This window comes from Capsicum annuum, chromosome 8 (assembly GCF_002878395.1).
Source record: "Capsicum annuum cultivar UCD-10X-F1 chromosome 8, UCD10Xv1.1, whole genome shotgun sequence".
Classification (NCBI taxonomy): Eukaryota; Viridiplantae; Streptophyta; class Magnoliopsida; order Solanales; family Solanaceae; genus Capsicum; species Capsicum annuum.
In genome coordinates, this window is record NC_061118.1 from 128,159,633 (window position 1) to 128,179,780 (window position 20,148).

The 20,148-nt window shown below is 36.1% G+C and overlaps 1 long non-coding RNA gene across 2 annotated transcripts; it reads right to left on the reverse strand.

Annotated features, from left to right (window-relative positions):
- Window positions 1-1,077: 1,077 nt before the first annotated feature.
- On the reverse strand, window positions 1,078-9,423 carry LOC107838871. Of its 2 annotated transcripts, none has more exons than XR_001664824.2 (3): window positions 9,016-9,213; window positions 8,871-8,929; window positions 1,078-1,213 (listed from the first exon to the last, which is right to left on the reverse strand). It is a non-coding gene; the product is annotated as an uncharacterized LOC107838871 (long non-coding RNA). The 2 variants fall into 2 exon arrangements; XR_001664825.2 differs by having other exon boundaries at window positions 1,084-1,213; window positions 8,843-8,929; window positions 9,016-9,423.
- Between the last annotated feature and the right edge of the window lie 10,725 nt (window positions 9,424-20,148).

Genomic DNA, 20,148 nt, shown 5'->3' on the forward strand with positions numbered 1-20,148 from the left:
GTTTACATAAGTTCCTTATATGTTCTAGACTAGGGCAGAATTTTTTGAGAGGACATGAAAATAGGTGGTATATGTGTTGGGATAAACCCCTCTGTCCCAACAGACCCACCATAATGAGAAACTTCTGATCTTGAAGAGGTAACCCCAACCTGACCTCTAGCTGGTTCGGATGCTATAGTTCGACCTTTATCTTGACCTTTGCCCCAACTGTGCACTAAAGGCATGGGCTCTAAGTCTCTAGCCAAAGAAGAAAGTGCCTTTACCATCCTTGAGAGAGTGAATAAGAGGATTTCAAGTCACATTAACCTATGAACGCATCAAACAGAATGAAGAAGTAGATTTTTCCTAAAGTCCTATAGCCTCTCGAAGATGGATATTGGACATCTCCACACCAATCCACAAGACTCTACTAGACGCAGATGGTACTTGTGAGACCAACGAACCTGGGCTCAAATACCAACCTATCATAACCCAAAAATAGGGACTATGATGGCACCGGTCATACCCTCCGATACATGTAAGTGTATCCCAACCTAAACACAATAATCAAAGTAAAACAAAAGTGGAAGAAGTAAGAATGGAAATAATCCCCAAATGATATAAAATAGGTATAATCTCAACACAACACCCCAAGTCTTATTGTCACTAGTATAGGCCTATAATACCAAATATAATGAAATAGTCTGAAGTGTCTCCAATGCAAATAAGCAACAACAACAACAACAAACCCAGTGTATTCCCACTTTGTGGGGTCTGGGGGGGGGTAAGATGTACGCAGTCCATACCTCTACCTCTGATGAAGTAGAAAGGCTGTTTCCGAAAGACCCCCGGCTCAAGTTACGAGATATCAAACAAACACATAGTACAGCACAGAAGCAGATGACATAACATAGATACTGCAGCCATAAGGAATATAAAACAGAGTAAAGCAGGAATGCAGGAATATAAAGCAGAGGAAAGCACACAGATTCGTAACAAACATAGAACACGGAACACGGAACAGAACATTGAATACGGAATCATACCAGGAATACACCCCCACCAATTACCTCCCTACATTAGCGACCCGAACAGGCCCTAATCCTCCAATGCAAATAAGCAAATGATAAAAAGAGAAAATCTGGGTACGCTTTGAGATCTGACTGTCGCTACCTCATCTCTGGAAAATCTGACATTGGGAGCCGCAATCAATGTTTAGCTACTCACTCAATACCTGTATGTATGTGCAAAAATTAAAATCAAGCGTGAATATGAATCATGTGTACTCAGCAAGTATCATCGACAACTGACTCTAATCCAAAGTGATGGTGATAACCACCATACCAATCATCCAAGATTACCCTAGATAAACATACACTTAGAAAAACCCCAGCCTATTCTAGTAGATAACAACAATTAACAATGTAGCCCAATCAGTTCAATTAAGGCAGACATGAAAATGTTTAATAGTAATAGTAACAGTAATAGTAATAGGCCACATTAGGAGAGAATTTCACCAATATAGTATATTTTATCCACTCACCATGACCAACCAGCAATCCAGGATAAGATGGGGAAATACATATCACGCACCCAATGGAGGTGACGTAATAGTCTCAATTGATCAAGCCATAACCAATATACAACATATAATAGTATCTCAACCGCAATATCACCCAAGAGAAAATGTCACGTAATGTAGTGATATGGAGATGAAACGCAATGGCCAAAATACAACCTGTATACACCTTCAAAGCCTAAGCTTCAAGAAAGGACCCATAGGGGATTCACAACCTATATACTAATCACAATATTTTATTTTTTCTGAACTTTCCTTGGTCAAGTCATCACACAATCTCACATCAATCGATCTTGTTGTCACATTCCTTGACTAAGGCATTTTATAAAATGGTTCATTTTTCTTTACAAAGAATCCAATTTCTATGGTAGTACCAGTTCTATGAAAGTGAGTGATGAATGAGTATGCAAGATCATAGAAAAATCAACAATGCATAATAATCATCTCAACAATGTATAAATGAATCCAAGTAACTCAAATCTCACTAAATCACAATACAATCCCTCAACACAGGCACTAAAATAGTAAAGGAATGATATAACACACCAGTAAGGTCAACACAAACCCCCACTCAAGCATCACAATGATAATAAGCTCTCTAAGTAAGAAAAAAATTATATAAGACTCCACTCAAGTATTACAATGATAATAATCTCCATAAGGTTTATATAAGCCCCACAGGGGCATCACAACATTGATAATCAATCAAAATAATATAAACATAGAGAATTCACTCAATCCATAGCATGCTTACACAATAAGTTTCCTACCTTTTTCAATTATGACACATTAGACACAAATGCTGAAAAGGGGAAATATACTCATCAACAAGCATGTTCAAGATCTCACTTTTGCTCACATTACAAAGCAATTCTGCAAGAATTCCTCTTTTTAACTTACTCGTTTATAGCCATAATCTCTTTTATAACTTAAATAGTTACTAACCCAAATCTCCTTATATCCAAAGTAGTTACTAAACCCTAACTATTCCATCCAATTCCCTTAAACATGATTCAACCCTCAAGTAGATACTCACTATCAATTAACTCATGATTAATAAGTCATTTATCAACACAATTTACCATAAAATGCCAACAAGTAGAGAGAACAGTCAAGATGCTTATGTTATTACTTTAAAGCCAATAATAAACACTGGTACCTGCATAGATGCTCACCATCTCATCTATATGGGACCCCCAATAATTGTTTATTCATAATATACAAGCAACTAGCACATAGCACATACTACTCGATTATACAAGCCATTGTGATAATTTGCATTATTGTGAGTGATTATGGGTAATTCTCTTGTGGTGAGGGGCACATGTTTGGTAAATATGAGTGATTCTTGTGATGTCTTTGATTGAGCAATTAGCATGAGTTTGCCACTTGTGGAGTCCATTCTTGAGGTTAGGATGTTTTGAAGTAGGATTCTTGAGCTTTCAATTGCGTATAACATGCTTAGTTTTGTAAACTTCCATTCTGTGTAACAATTGTAGTGCTAGCTTGAATGTCTTGCTTGTAGTAGAAGTGTGGAGTCTTTCCAGCTCATAATGCTTATAGTTAAGGGTTGTTCAAGGACGAACAAGGCTTTAAGTGTGGGATGGTGATGTTGGATGAATTTATGCATTCTAGCGTTGCTATTCTAGCCTTTTTAGCCTTGTTTTGAGGATGATTCATGTGCTTAATATGTTGATAATGATAGAAATATGCATCTAAGTGTCCATGTATGTATTTACAATGTTTAATAGTGTTTTCACATGAGTTTTGATTCAAATTGATCATTTAGAATTCAACCGAGAAAACTAGTGTGACTAGCTTGAGCTAGGTGTTTGTCTTGTCTATCGTGTTGGGTTCTAACGTGTTTAATGAGTTCCTAAGGTTGTTATTGTGTATTTATATGTGAAACAACTTGTTGCTAATGTTTAAGGGTCAATAGGATCAAGACAAAAGTCAAAACAATAAGTTAAAATCAATGGGGGCAAGCCTAGTCTTAGCTTGTGTTTCTTGTTCACCGTCTTGGATGTTGTGTTATTTCGAGCTCTAAATTGTTGTGTTTAATGCTATAGGATGCTTGGTGAATGGATTATGATTATATATAAAGGATATACAAGCTTTAAATCAAGTGGAAACAACTCAAAAGGCTTGGAATGGATCAATAGAAGCACAATACACAAATCAAGTGGACTCAATTTGGACACCTAGAATGTCCAGGAAGAGTGAGGGCAAGTGGAAAGGTCTTTTGGCGCGTGCCATACACCAAAAGCTTCAAAAGGGACCCAAAACAGTGTGTCCCCGCGATGAGCCTGCAACGCGCCCCCTATCCCGGTGCAATGGAGCCCGCGATTCGTGCTGTATTCCAGGTCTGGACTGCACGCTAAATCCTTGTCCAATACGGCTTTGGCTTACCATTTTGCTATAAATACATCATTGTACACGTTTTTAATCACTTTTGGACGTCCTTGGAAGATATTGGAGGCTACCACAACTTCTTTTTAGGTTTTATCATTCTTTAATTTAGTTTTCTTTAAGGTTTGTATCATCAATCCAAGGGATTGGATGATGAATATTTTCACTAAAAGCTAAACTCTCTTTCCAGGGTTAAGGCCAAGATCATGAATACTTTCGTTTTGAATTAAGCTTGTTTGAGTTGCTTATCATTATGGTTGCTTGTTTATCCTTGGTTAAACTATTTTAAGGATTAGTTACCCTTAGAATATATTAATTGTCGTCCTTGTGATCACGGGAGGGGGAATAGAAAGATAGAACATGGAAATAAACAAAGTATGATTTGTATTCTTTTATAAAATAAGGAATCCAAATTAGCATCTAGGACAGGGATGTACTTAAAAGTCTTACTTGATTCACATATAGGATGATAGTTTTCAATCACTTAGTTGGATTATTGCATCCCCGCTCAACGATGTAGTTGTAATGTCCAAATTAGGAAAACGGTTAGAGGTCGGGAGACCATGATCATGCGATTAACCCTACGAATCAACAACCAAGACAAGCGATTTAACGAATGAAGTTCAATAACGTACTATGATTGTTCGTAAGCCTTAACCCTGGGCTTCTATCCATTGATTGTCCTAAGTCATTACTTTTCCGCATTAGTTTAGTTTCTTTTGAGTTTTCAATTCTAAAACCTTCTTGTTTACTTTTTCTCAATCGTTAAACTAGAATTAGATAGTTGTTTAACACAAGTCCCTGTGGGATCAATATTCGGCTTTCTTAAAGACCACTTTACTACTTGGTAGACCACGTACACTTGCGTGTGCGCTTGGGCGCTGTCAATAACTAAATCCCAAACCAAAGGACGAGCATGGACCAGATTTCAGTGATGAAGTTTGTCAATCATCAAAACATGAGCATAACAAGAATCAGGCTGGAACCCAACAAGCTAATAAAGAAAGTGAAGCACAATCTTCAAATCTGGAAAAATAAACTACTATCATATGGAGGAAAGGTAGTTCTAATTGGAATTGTACTAAAAAGTCCAAATACCTGCTTTCAACAGTGGTACCAACCAAGTACACAATCAATGAAATTTACAAAAAAAATTGGTAGATTCTTTTGGAGCAATAAGAAAGAAAGAAGAAACGGACATTGGGTTTCTTTGACAAAAATATGTATTCTAAAGAAAGGAGGTTGAGATTTCAGGTCACTATATGATATCTCTAAAGATTTATTTGATAAACTATGGTGCATATTCAAGACCACGCCAACACTCTAATCTAACTTTATATGGAACAAATACTGTAAGGGATCGTTTGGTTTAAAAACAAGTTATACCAGGATTAGTTATGCTGGGATTAGTTGTCCTGGTATTATTTTTTAGTGGTTGTTTGGTTTGTGGTACTAAAAATAATATGTAGTGCATTGTTTGTAAAAATATATTGTTTGTTTACTAAAATACCCTTCACAGTATTTAGCTTAATTATTTTCCTTCATATTAAATCATACAAAAGAAATTAAAAAGTTACTAATTTTTTTTAACTTTATTAGTTTCTTTTTCTTAAAAATATGTTAAGAAACTTATGTTGATATTTCTTAAATGTTTATAAAGCTCTAATATTTCATGTTAAATTACTTATTTTGTTCTAAATTCCATAAAATATTGATAATCTCATTTTTTATCAAAAAATCTCATCATCAAAAAATGTGAAAAAGAATTACTCTCATTTTTCATTATTTAGTATCATTAATATTTGGAGAGTCAAATTGTATATTTTTAAGAAATAAATTTTCAAATATTTTTAGCTAAACATAAAAATATTTTTTTATTTAATAAAATTAAGCATGTATTATGTTAGAAAGGGAATGTCAACATACTTTAATAACTTGTCCATGATAAATTTATTAGGAAAAATGAAAATTTATGTCCATGATAAATTTGTTAGGAAAAATGAAAATCTAAAGTACGATTAATAAACATTTCTACAAAATAGAAAGACGATAAATCTTTGCATCAATTTTGAACTTGATTGTATAAATAGTTTTTATGGTGTCACTATCATTTTTCCATTACTCATCACTTTTGTAGCATTTAATAAGCTCATATAATTGTTCAAATTTATCAAAATAAATAAAAATTTGTAGTGATTAAAAAAAAATTAATGTGAGGACTACTAAAATCTCACATTCTCTCTTATATATAGTAGTAAAGTAAAGTAATATATAGTATATCAGTAAAATCATTTGAAAAAACGTTATTAGCTATAGTTTTGAAAAAAGTTTTAAAATAATAGCTAGCTAGATTCTCCATTACTCAACATAAAAAATTATTTATTTGATTCATATGATTTTGCTCTTTATTTGTAAGTCTGAATTTTTTACTTTCCCCAAAACATATATAACGATGAATCGTGTAGTAGTTAGATTTATTTTTTTGGAGATTTTTAGATAAAAATATTTGAGTAAATTGGTAGAAAAAGTAAATAAAAACGATGAAAAAATTGTGTAGAAACAACAAATTATTATACACAAAATTTTGTAATTTATTTTTGCATCTCATCTAAAATTTGAACTTCATATGATAAGTTTCATATTCATTCGCATTTAAATCTAACCTATCTCGTTATACAAATACCTTATATTTTATTTTTAAAAAAAAGTAAAATAATATTTATAAAGTGATAATCAAAGAATTTAGGGGTTATTTTTTCATTTTGTAGTTTATCCTAAGGATAAATTGTGTTGGGATTGCTATCCCACCACATGTGTGGGATAACTTATCCCGGTACTATTTATTAGTACCAGGATAAGTTATCCCGAATATTGGCAACCAAATAATGCATCAAAAAATTTATCCCGGAACTATTATTTTATCCCGGGATTATATGTTTTAGTACCTCACACCAAACGATCACTAAAAAGGTTAAAATAACAACGATCTAGTGGAAAAGTGGTTCTCAAATTTAAATAAAAAGATGTTGGAGCCCACGAAAGCTTCAAATGACAAAATTTGATGGGAACTAAAGAATGGATTAACATATTTTTGGGAAATAATTAGACAATGTTAGGTGCACAAAAAATAACTCATCTAGACTTCCCAAGGATAATGGGTGAGAAGATCTAAGCTTATCAATATAGGATACTCCAATATTGAAACAATTTCTGCCAACCTCATTGGTTGATCATGTATAGCATAATTTGCATCTAGATTATGTCTCAGAAACTAAGGACCAACTATGGTGGATAGAGACAAGTTCCAACAGATTTATAGTTGGAAGTTCATGGAACATTTTAAACAAAAAGCTCAAGAAAGTGAACAACTAGCAAATATGTGGACAAAGGAGTTCCATTTAGAATATCATTCTAATGGAGAATGTGGAAACACAAGATGCATGTGGATGATATTCTAAGAATGAAGATTGAAGTGGTGTCAAGGTTTTGAAGTTGTAAGTAGCCAGAGAAAGAGACAATGGAGCAATTATTTATCATGGTAGATTTTGCGAGGTCGATATCAGAATACTACACTGATGCAGGTATTCCAGGACCTTTTATCCAGGTCCAATATTGAAGTGGTATCAAGGTACAGATATTATGAGTAGCCAAAGGAAGAGAGTGGTGCATTTATTTATCACATGAGATTTTGCAAAATCATATGGAAACATTAAAATGATGCAGCGGGTATTCCAGGTCCTTTCATCCATGTCCAATAAGAAGTTTTGAAATGGTGGGAATGTGCAATGTAAGGCAAAACTAAAACCAACCTTTCAAGAAACCCCTGGCTTTATTTTTCGGAAGCTATGGAAGAGGAGAAATGTGATTGGATATGGGGGCACTATGAATACAGGGAAAGTGATCTATGAGATAAACATAAATCTACTTAACCTAGTTAAGCTACGACGATCATGGCTAAGAGAGATCCCAGCTCAATTTCCTCAATTAGTATTGTATTTAAAGGGTTACAAAACCGACATAAGGTACCAATTGGTGAGATAGGAGAGGACTTTGAGGAGGTGGTATAAGTGCAATACGGATAACGCCCATAGAGGCAATCTAGAAGGGATTGTTGTAGTTTTCTCCATTAGGGATTAGAATAGAGATCTACTATATGCAGGGGCAAGGAAGATAGGGGTTACTATTGGCATCTATGCAGAAGTTATAGTAATATAAGATGATGTAGTAATATAAGATGTTGTTTAACATTGTCTTACACAACACAGAACACCATTCTTAATTGAAATTGATTTACAGGCCAGGGTAAATATACTTGAAAGCATATTGGGAATACCTCGAATCATAAGGATGGAAGAGAACAAGATCAATTTCTGGAGTAATAAGGGTCAAGTATAGATTGCTCACAAACTGAGAGAAGGAAATAAACTGGTGGACTTTTTAGCTAACATGGTTTTTAATTTTGCAGGTACACTAAAATTTAATAATTTTCAGAAAGTACCACTACACGCAAGAAGCATAGTGAACAATGATAAGCATTAGATACCAAATCTAAGACATACTACATACAAGAATAGAGAGCCAGGTTAAAGATACAAGAAAAGTAATACAAAGGGGAAAATCTAAAGTATAGTCTCCTTAAAACAAGATACGGAGTTCATCAATCACAAATGAAAACTACAGTACCAATTAAAAATCAGTAGAGTTAGCAGGTGCAAAACCAAATTGATGCTTTTTCTAATAGATTTCTTTCTAAATGTACGGTATTATTCTCCTTTGACGGTCATTTTGTTAGAAGAAACACATAAGGAGAAATGTCATATTGGGTTTGCAATACAAAGTTTGTTGAGATCTTGATGGGTGAAAAGGAAATTTTACCACAAATGGATGAAGTTTATGAGTTAACCTTGAAGTTTCTTCATTTGGTAGCAAATTTTGATGCGTCTGGTGAGAGCTTGGAGACATCTAAATAGGAAATCAACCCAAGAGACTTAATATAGAACTTCGTAGATGACAAAGATTTATTTATTTAGCAATAAAGAAAAACAAACCTCTAGAATGGAGGATTTCTTGAGGATCGATAGATACCTTGAAGAAGTTTAATTTATTTCCGAGGAGTTAGAGAACATCAAAGTTTCCCTCCACCGTTTTCACAGCTCCCCGAATAGGTGGTGATCTCTAATCAGCATCTCTTGGACCACTTCCACTTTCACTTAATTCATTTTGCCTTCTAAACTCCCCTTTTTAGATTCATTAGTTATGGTTTTGTCTTCATTGTGGTTTTTATGGGCCTTGACCACTTTTGGACCAGGTCGTTTAAATATTGTTGTTTTTGCTTTAATAAGACACGGCCCAACTAGGCCTTCTTACTTGAAAAAAGATGTCCCTTCTGAAACTCACAACCCAAATTCCATTGTGAGAGGCACCCACACTTACCGTTCTATGGGGGAATCATCAAACCCAAACAACCACTATCAACACTTAGTCATTTTTAATAGGAATGAAGCAATTCAATATTAATAACCAATATATAAAATAGTTTAAAACCAAAATAGTGAAGAATAATATTAAAGTCGAAAAACGCCCTCCAGAATTTGAAGGTCACCCTACCATAATATATAAGCAAGAGATTTCATGGGTACAACCCAGAAAACTAGAAATAAACTAAAACAGTTTCTGTCAAAAACAAGTGGACAAGGATGTAATGAGGGAAAGATTCATGAATGCTCAACAGATAAATCGGTCACTACCAACAGATGAGGTCTCATATGAGCTGCTAGAACATGCGCTACGCTCAACAAAAAGAAGAACACAGGGTAGTATCAGTAAAAAATCACTATGTAGTGGTAGGGTGATAAGTCAACTCAACAAATGTGAACACTCAACCAATAATTTTTAAACAAGAAAAAACCATGTAACATTAAAATTATCCATTCAATTTGTCTTTCCTTCACAGATTCACTTAAACAAGCAATCAAGTAAACAAGGAAAGCATAATACAAGTACAAAATATTAAACTCAAATCAACTACCAAGACATATAAAATAGACCACTCAACTTTGTCACAAATACCTCTTATTGAACTTCAATAACATTAACTCAATTAACTACTATATCAATAGTCCAGACCACACCAAGAACCAATAATAATATAACTAGTTCACTCCAAAAATTATCAAACTCTCTAATATCGTGTACACATATGCTAAGGATCTTATAAAAATCCACTAGTCATAAAATACAACGGATGAGCTCAGTTCATGTACCAAAATAACCCAGACAATTAGTGTCTGCACACTTAACCCAAACCAAGTGTTATGTCACCCTTATTCCAGCATCCCCATCCTTATACTTCCTGAATCTACGAATTTTGTGACAATCAACCTTTATCGGTTCATCTTACAACATCAAACAATGCCACAACATGTACAATCACATAATGAGATAGTTCAACCACACTTACATAGTTAAACAGACCCTTTATACATAATCTCATTTCAGGATATCAAACCAACTTGTTTAATTATCCAACAAAGTTCAACATTTAATATCATGCATTGGAACAAGTAGACAAATAGAAAATTAGCATGCATACATAAATCAACTTGAGTTTATAACTCCAAATCGACCATTACCTAACTCTATCCAAGCCCTACAATGCTCTAACAAACTTGAGGCTTGCCTTTTCTTGAAGCTTCGGCTTGATTAGAGTCTAAAAACAACATAATAAGCACTAATCAACTAGTGCTCTAACAATTTTAAGGATTATAACCTAATCTCACAACTCTAAGGTCAAATTCATGAATCATTTCCTTATCCTAGGCTTTTTCTACCATTCTTCCACTTTAATTCCATCAAACTCATATTTACAAGAATGAATTCTAACCATACAATCAAAACCCATCCACCCTTGATCAAAACCCAAGTCTTACACCTTGTTTCCACTACTTTGCACAAGAAAGTCAACTTAGATCAAGTTAATTTCTCCACCCGATCAAAATCCAGAGATTCTAGGGATTAATTAATGAAAACTAGTTAAATAGTGGATTAATTTACCTTAAAAAATAAATTTAGATAGAAGCTAGTAAACGCCCTAAATTGCACTCTCCGGGCCTTGAACAAATTTGGAATGAAAATAATGTTTTAAGTCAAAAAAACTATTGTTTACTATGCATAATCTAGCTATAATGGCCCAATTCCCATTATAGGGGCCTCGCTATAGCAAGATCTTTACACTATAGAGAGATATCTTACCTTCTGATTGGCACATTTCTTTTGTTGGCTTTAGGTTGCCAACAACTTATCCTGAATGAACCTCACCTTCTCTTGAGCTTTCTTTACTAAGTCTATGCCCAAAGATTTCACATCAACCACCTTAAACCAGTCTATGGGTGATCTATACCTTCTTTCATAAAAAGATTCAGATGGGGCCATGTCAATGCTATGGTGATGATTGTTATTGTATGAGAATTCGTACATTGATAAGAACTGATCCTAATGACCCCTAAAGTTAGCAACACATGTTCTTAGCATGTGGTCCTCTTAGACTGTCCGTCAGTCTGAGGACGAAATGCAGTGCTAAGATCAAGCCTTATGCCAACTCCACTTAAAATTTATGCTAAAATTTGGGGGTCAGTTGCGTGCCTCTATCAGCTATAATGGATACTAGAACCTGATACCAAACTACAAGGACAACACAAAACACACTTCAAAATCAGTCCACAAGATCAAAGATCCGAGGACCCTTTTGAAGACCACACTCGGATTCAACAAACAACAACAAGAACACAATATATTGATGTGCTTATCACCTAAAAACAGCTAACAACAAACTATGTTAACAACAATAAGATAAAGAACAACAACAATGGAACAAGAACAATAAGTCATGGATTTGAATTAAAGAACACAAACAAATGATTACAACATAAACAAAATGGATAGATAGTTAGACCTTGGTTGGTATAATCTTAAGAATCCAAGAATATGGTAATCTTGGACCCTTAACACTACACATAACGATTAACCTAAATCCTACGTTGACACAAGAGGAACTTTACCTCCTCTAAACACCAACGTCTCAAGCCAACATTGCAACACAAGTGATATCCACACTTGTTGCCCTCATTCTGGTGTGATGGCTATTCCAAGCCTTACAACTAAAGGTGTTACATGTTTCAAGTCTTACATCAATGAACAACTAATGAGAAAAATACCTAAAATATTTTATTTATATTCTATTACAAGACAAGGCAAAATGACAATAATGCCCTTATAGGGTAGGGTGGCCATGGAGTGCATTGGACCCAATGAAGTGACCAAAATATCCTTAATGAAGATGACCAAATCATGACCCATTAAGTGTTATCCAAAACCGTAAGTCCTCAAGTCTTCGATGCTCTAAGCAATCTTTCACACACGACCTTGCTTGTGCTCAAAATGGGTCTTCCTTGCATATTCTTGTGCCTTCGGGGTGACTAAGTCTTGAGCCTTTAAATGATGACCTCCAATCATGTCTTCAAAAATTAAGGTGGCCATTTGACTTGTATCATCCTTCCCTTCTTGAAAAGGATTCGACCTCGAATCCAAACCTTGCAAGAACAAAGAGAAGACAAACAAACACCACATCCTCATGACATGAGGGTTAGAATTAGTATAATAAACAACATCAACATGCCAAGGAGGTACACATTTAAGAGATAACCACACGTCCTTTGTTATAATCACGAGGGACATAGAAAAAAAATTACAAAGGAGTTGGCGAAAGGAATCACCATCAAGGGGTGGTGTCCTAATTGAAAGTAAAGTCCACCTAACACATATAACAATATCACTCAAACAAGTGGACCGACCAACAACTATCCACCCTTCACACCCTAAGAAGTTACCGGGATCGAATGGGAGACGTAACCAAGGGCTTACGTCTCGGCCACTCTCACTTTCCCCTAGGGTGTCATCCTCGAAATTAAGCAAGCCCTTTTTATCACTATTGAAAAAATCATGAACTAAAAGAGGGTTGAGAAAGGTGTTTCATAAGTCAACTTTAAATAAAGGGTTCCCATGTATGCACTTCTACTAGTTTCAAAATTTCCACTAGGAATATGCCCAATATAAGAAACACATAAAGACGAAGTAGATGGCATTTCTAAGCACATATCACCTTCTCTTTCACAAGAGTTGTCCTCATATACGTACAAACCATCACGGGAAGCCAAAGGACCACAATCAAAATCATCTTCACAAAGACAATTACAACTCAGGTTTTCTAAATATTCAAGCAAATCAAGATCATCTACGCCCGGTTGATCATTTTGCTCACCCTCACTAGTTGTTGGCAATTCACATACCAACGTAGACTCACCTTGTTTTTCACAAGGGCCAACTAGTGTGTGAATACTCTTATCACTTGATAATGGAACCTTAGTCAAGTTGTAAGTGCTAGCACCAGATGGACACAAATCACTCTCACGGGGAGAATCAATTTCGTCATCTAAAGGATCAACTAGTGCTTGGGTACCTACAACAAGAGTTTGGTCCTCATTAACCTAACAATATCAAGAGTATCACAAAATGAAGACCCATGCACTCCTACACTAGGTAAAACCGCAACTATGTTCATATGAGTGTAGGGGATAACATTTTTACCGCGTAGCTTACATGAGCTACGGTCTTTATCTTGACGTGTGTTCGGGTAGCCCACTTACTCCCTTGGAACTCCCATATGATCCAACCTTTTATTTATCACTTCCCATTGAAGGATAATGGCTTCAAGTTTAGCCAAAATAGCACTTGCAGCCGCGGGTTCCATCGTAATTGCACCTAAAAAAAAAAAAGAACAAGTCTACAAAATAAAACACAAGTTAGTTCGAAACAACCTCACCACACTCTCATACACTTGATCGTTTCACACTTGGATTCACAAGTGTTGCAAGTCGGCTTGTAGTTCGTGATGAGTCGAGGGGTGAGTCTACTCCTTGGTTGGAATGGATTCTTTGTTTGAAGACTCAAGGAAATAATGTCCGAACTTGAACCAAGAAATTCTATGATTCAAAAACAAGAAAAGCACAAATAGCTAACACGAACAAACAGGGACAAAAATTAACTAACAAGCTAGTAGGAGATTCTAGGTCGTCAATTAGTGTTCAAACCAACAAATGAAACTAAGAAACAACAAAATGAAACTAAGAAATCTAAAAATTAAACTCAAAATGTTGCGTGAACAGTAATTTAGTAATGTGGCAGTCTACTATTGGCCTCAATTTTGTCAAAATTTTACTCTCCAATTTCAAGTCTTAACCAATCTACAATTTGGAAATGGTGGATTTGGTTAATTGAGGGAAATTTGGTCTTGGAGCTTTATTTTCAAGTTCAAAACAAGACTTGACCTTCTTGGTACTTTTTCCTTGAAACAAGGTCCTTAAATCAAGGAAAGTAGGTGAAAAGTGGTTGTCAAGTTTTTTGAGTGATGTGATCAAGTCTTTCACCAACAAGTACTACACCTTGGTCTCACCTTTTGTGGATCTAATGTTCACTTTTTGCTTTAACAAAAGATGAAAAGGGTGAAGAACAACAAGAACACAATAACAACACCAAGAACAACAACAAATTCCAACGCCCAACTCCACAAAAACAAGGCCTTCAATAAGGTCAAGGCTTAGAATGACAACAACATCAAATCAGCCACACTTTGTTCACATTAACAACATCAACAAGTTCAAATTCAAGCTTAGATTTGGACACTTTTTAATGTTGGTGAGAAAGAAACCAACACTAGAAACACTTTAAACAACAAAAGACTACAAGATCTAGTCACAAAGAAACATGTCTCGGCCAAGACAACAACAAGAACAACAACCTTCTCGGCCAAGAAACAACAAGAACGGGCAGATTACTCCTTTTCTGAATTTATTTTTTTTTTATTTTTCAACTCTTTTTTTTATATTTTTTTTTCAAGTCTCAAGCCCAAGATTGATCTTATTAGAACAAAATCAAAGATGAATTTGATACCAAATGATACCAAACTACAAGGACAACACGAAACATACTTCAAAATCAGTCCACAAGATCAAAGATCTGAGAACCCTTTTGAAGACCACACTCGGATTCAACAAACAACAACAAGAACACAATATATTCATGTGTTTATCACCTAAAAATAGCTAACAACAAACTATGTTAACAACAAGAAGATGAAGAACAACAACAATGGAACAAGAACAACAAGTCATGGATTTGAATTACAAGAACACAAACAAACGATTACAACATAAACAAAATGAAAATATAGTTAGACCTTGGTTGGTATAATCTTAAGAATCCAAGAATATGGTAATCTTGGACCCTTAACACTATACACAACGGTTAACCTAACTCCTACGTTGACACAATAGGAACTTTACCTCCTCTAAACACCAACGTCTCAACCCAATATTGCAACACAAGTGATATCCACACTTGTTGCCCTCATTCTGGTGTGATGGCTATTCCAAGCCCTACAACTAAAGGTGTTTCATGTTTCAAGTCTTACATCAATGAACAACTAATGAGAAAAAGACCTAAAATGTTCTATTTATATTCTATTACAAGATAAGGTAAAATGACAACAATGACTTTAAAGGGTAGGGTGGTCATGGAGTGCATTTGGACCCAATGAAGTGACCAAAATAACCTTAATGAAGATGATCAAATCATGACCCATTAAGTGTTGTCCAAAACCGTGAGTCCTCAAGTCTTCAATGCTCCAAGCAATCTTCCACACACGGCCTTGCTTGTGCTCAAAACGGATCTTCCTTGCATATTCTTGTGCCCTCGGGGTAACCAAGTCTTGAGCCTTTAAATGATGACCTCCAATCATGTCTTCAAAAATTAAGGTGGCCATTTGACTTGTATCATCAATGATAATGGAATTAACCCACAATATGGAAACAAGACACAAAACATAAGACAAATCGAGGACCAAAACGGGAACATGTCTCGGCCAACAATAATACCACAAGAACGAGATGATACAAGGTGTACTTTACACCAAAAACAGCCAACAACAAGATAACAACAATACACGACTTTACTAGAAGAAGAACACAAACACGATTACAAGAAGTGTAAGGATAGGAAGTGAGACATCAACTTTCACAAGAACTAAGAACCTAAGTGTATGTCACACACTAAGACCCTTAATACTTGTAATTGGCAACACCAACACTCTTACAATGACACAAGAGGGCGTGAACCACTCAAGCGCCAAGGTTTTTAACAATGTTTGGCAATACTAGCGATTCCACCCTAGCATCACCCTCATTTCGGATTTGGTGGCTTTTCCAAGCCCTAAACTAAGGTGGTACACTCCTCACACTAGAGAGAGTTTGGTTCAAGTGTTACAACTTTCAATATCAATAAACAACTAAAGAACTAAAGACCTAAAACTAGTCTATTTATAAACTTATTACAAACATAAGTGAAATGTCCCAAAAGTCCTTAATGAAGGAAAGACAAAAGGTGCCTATGTATGGAGTGTAATGTATGGCCGGTTCTTGGTGTGTGATATGGTGTTCCTTTGCACTTCACTTGCACACTTCAAGTCTCGGGTTCGACGCTCATTCTCATAAGTTCATCTCTATGATTATTCTTGTATCATCCTCTCCATCTTGAGAGAAATTTGCCCACAAATTCACAGTTTCACCTCATTCAATTGGCCACTTAAAGAAAGCCACTCAAAATAGTACGCAAAACATGGAGAACCCGCAAGCTCGATAACAACAAGTCTCGGCCGACATCTTCATTTTAAATCTTGGCTTCCTCTCCATCTTGATCTTTACCTTCAATCTCATTCGATTCAAGTCTCCTACCACCATACAACTATTATCGTAGACCTCATATCCTTCATGTTCCTTTCTACCCTTCTCCTCTACATGGACATATCGGTTTTAGTTCTTGACAAATATCCAGTAATAACTAGCACGACCTACAAAACTCCAAACTTTAGTCACGGATATAGGTCTTGCCCAACTCTTACCAGCATTAATCTTTTGGGTATCCACTCACCCCATTGTCAGAAACCACATGCCCCCAAAAAGGACAGGGACGACATCCAAAACTCACACTTAGAGAATTTAGCATAAAGCCTCCTCTCTCAAAATATCTAAGACTATGCAAATACCTTGCATGTTCCTCCTTACACTTAAGAGTAAACCAAAGCGCCATCAATAAATACAATAACAAACGAATCCAAAAAAAAATTAAAGATACCATTTATCAAACTTATGAATGTTCTTGGCTCATTAGTCAACCAAAGGACATCACTAAGAATTTGTAATGCCCATAATGAATTCTTAAATCTATTTTGGGAATATCCTCATCACGATGGATCTTCAACTGGTGATACCATGACCTCAAATCTATCTTGGAAAATGCAGAAGCACCCTGCAACTGGTCAGAACAATTTATTCTGGGCAACAAGTACTTACACTATATGGTTACCTTATTCAATTGTTGATAGCATATACAGATTCTCAAGCTACCATTATTTTTCTTAAAAAACAACACTAGAGCAATTTTTCTTAACAAACAACACTAGAGCACTTCAAGGCGAAGCACTAGGACGAAAAAAAAACTTATCAAGCAACTCGTGCAACTGAGCCTTAAGCTTTTTACCTCAACCAGAGTCATCCTACACGGAGGGATGGAAATAGGGTGAGTGCCCAACTCCAGATCAATTCAAAATTCACTGTCCCAATTCGAAGGTATACCAGGCAAAATGGTAGGAAATACGTCCTGAAATTGAAACATTACCGAAACTGACTCAAAAATAAAGGGAACCTCTGCACTAGTGTCCCAAAGATATGCCAAGAAGGCTCAACACCCCTTCCCCACTAAAATTTTAGCACAGAGAAAGGAAATTATTTTTACAGGACCAAACTTATAAATAACTTTCCACTCTAAATTATCCATCATCAGCATGTTTAAGGTTATAGTTTAGCATTACAATTCAGAATAGCATGATACGGGGACAACCAAGTCATTTCCAAGATGATATCAAAATCTAGCATATCCAGAATCACCAAATCTACCCAAGTTTTAAAGCCTATAAATATCACAGAGATATACTGGAGTCACCACCACATAATCTTTAACTATAGTAGATACATACATTGGTGAATCAAGCATATAGCTAATTATGTCCAAAGCCAAGGCAACTTTAATATTAAGTAGAATCTAAATAAAAAAAGATTATAGTTATCCGATCACAGATAAGAATGATACCTGTAATGACTACATCTGAAGCTTCCACCTCAAAGTTGCCTGGAAAGGCATAGCAATGGGCTCTATCAGCAATTTGAGAAACCTCTATAGCATGTTATCCACCATTTCTACTTGCATTACCACCACCCCGATTACCAGCACGACCCATCCGATAACCATCATGTCCATCCTATGGACGACCTCCACCATTTCTACCACTATCACTATCAGGCGAAACCATACTCTAGACTACTATTGACCCTGAGAACCTGACTGCTTACGATTAAGACAATTCCTTTGGAAATGCCCAACACTACCACATGTATAACTAGCCCCTGATCCAATGAAGGATAGCTAGCAGAAAAATATGAATCCCCTAGGCTTCCCACACCTGAATTATGTTGAGTGGTCCCTGACGGACCCCTGTAGATACTGTCAGATCGAATTGAATCGGACGTGCTTGGTAGGCCTGATCACCATGGCCTCTGGAGTAAGATCCTCTAAAGTTGCCTACATTTCGGGATAAGATCCGCTAAAGTTGCTTACATTTCGGGCCTTTTTCAGCATTATTTTTACATGCCCAACCTATTTGATCCTTCTACTTTCCGTGCAAAAATCAGACACATCATTAAAGGTTTTTCCTAATGTAGTTATCTGCAATTCTAAAACCTACAAGTTAGTTTTCAAACCCTTCATAAAGAGGCGAATCCTCTCCTTTTCAGTATCAAGCAACTGGGTGGTGGCATATCTGGACAAAGTATGGAACTTAGCCTCATAGGCTGCAACAATCATATTGCGTTGTCTAAGGGCGAGAAACCCATACTTCTTCTTGTCATGTAAGGTACATGGCACATACTTTTATAAATGTAAGGAATAGAGCTGAGTCCATGTCAACAAAGGTAAAACTGAAGAATGACACTCCGCATACGCCCTCCACCACTGCTTAGCATCATCTTGTAATTGAAAGGTCACAAATTCTACACCATGCTATTCCACAAGACCCATCATTTGCAACCTCTTATGACAGTCTACAATAAACTTGAAGGCATCCTCTGTCCCAAAAGCAAGAAAAGATGGAGGTTTCATCTTCAAGAACATACTCATATATCATGCTCAATCCCAATCATAATAGATCCCAATATCAGACGAGGGAAAACTTATGTCCTAGAAACCTCATCCATACTAGGGCCTACTGCAGCATCATATTGTACCCTCGGATGCTGGTGAACAGGCGTTGTAGGTATGTCCCCTGTACCGGCTAGCCCACTCAGAAAACTAAGGACCTGTTGAATCATCTTAGAATATGGGGAGGGGTACACCTCCCGAAACTAGTACGGCTTCCCTCGTTTTGAAATCTCCTCATTAATAAACTTATCATGATGATCCTCGGGGGAGGAGAGGGGGGAGAGGTGACTCAAATCTTAGCCTGTCTGGATTAACTACAGCCCGGGATCCACCTCTGTCAAGTGTTATCCTTCTCTTCCTATTTCTCTTTCACTACTCCTCACCCATCCTCTACCTCGGGATGTGGGCTCCATGGCCAGAACCGCTTATGTGGAAGCTCCATTTCGAACTGTTTTGCTCTTGTATTCACCATATGCGAAATAATAGAATGAAGAGGTTGAGTACCAATTTGGAAACCCCAAATGCCAATTGGAATCAAGTCAACCACCAAGACTTATAAAACAGACAACTCAAACACCTCCTTTATTGAACTCCAACAACATTAACTCAGTTCAACTACTATATCAATAATCTGGACCACACCACGATCCAATATTGAAAAACAACAATATAAACTTGTCCCCTCCAAGAACCATCAAACTTTTCAATATCATGTACATATATGCTAAGGGTTTTATAAATGTATACTAGCCATGACCTGCAGGGGATAAGCTTAGTTTATGTACCAAAATAACCTAGACAATTAGTGTCTGCACACTTAA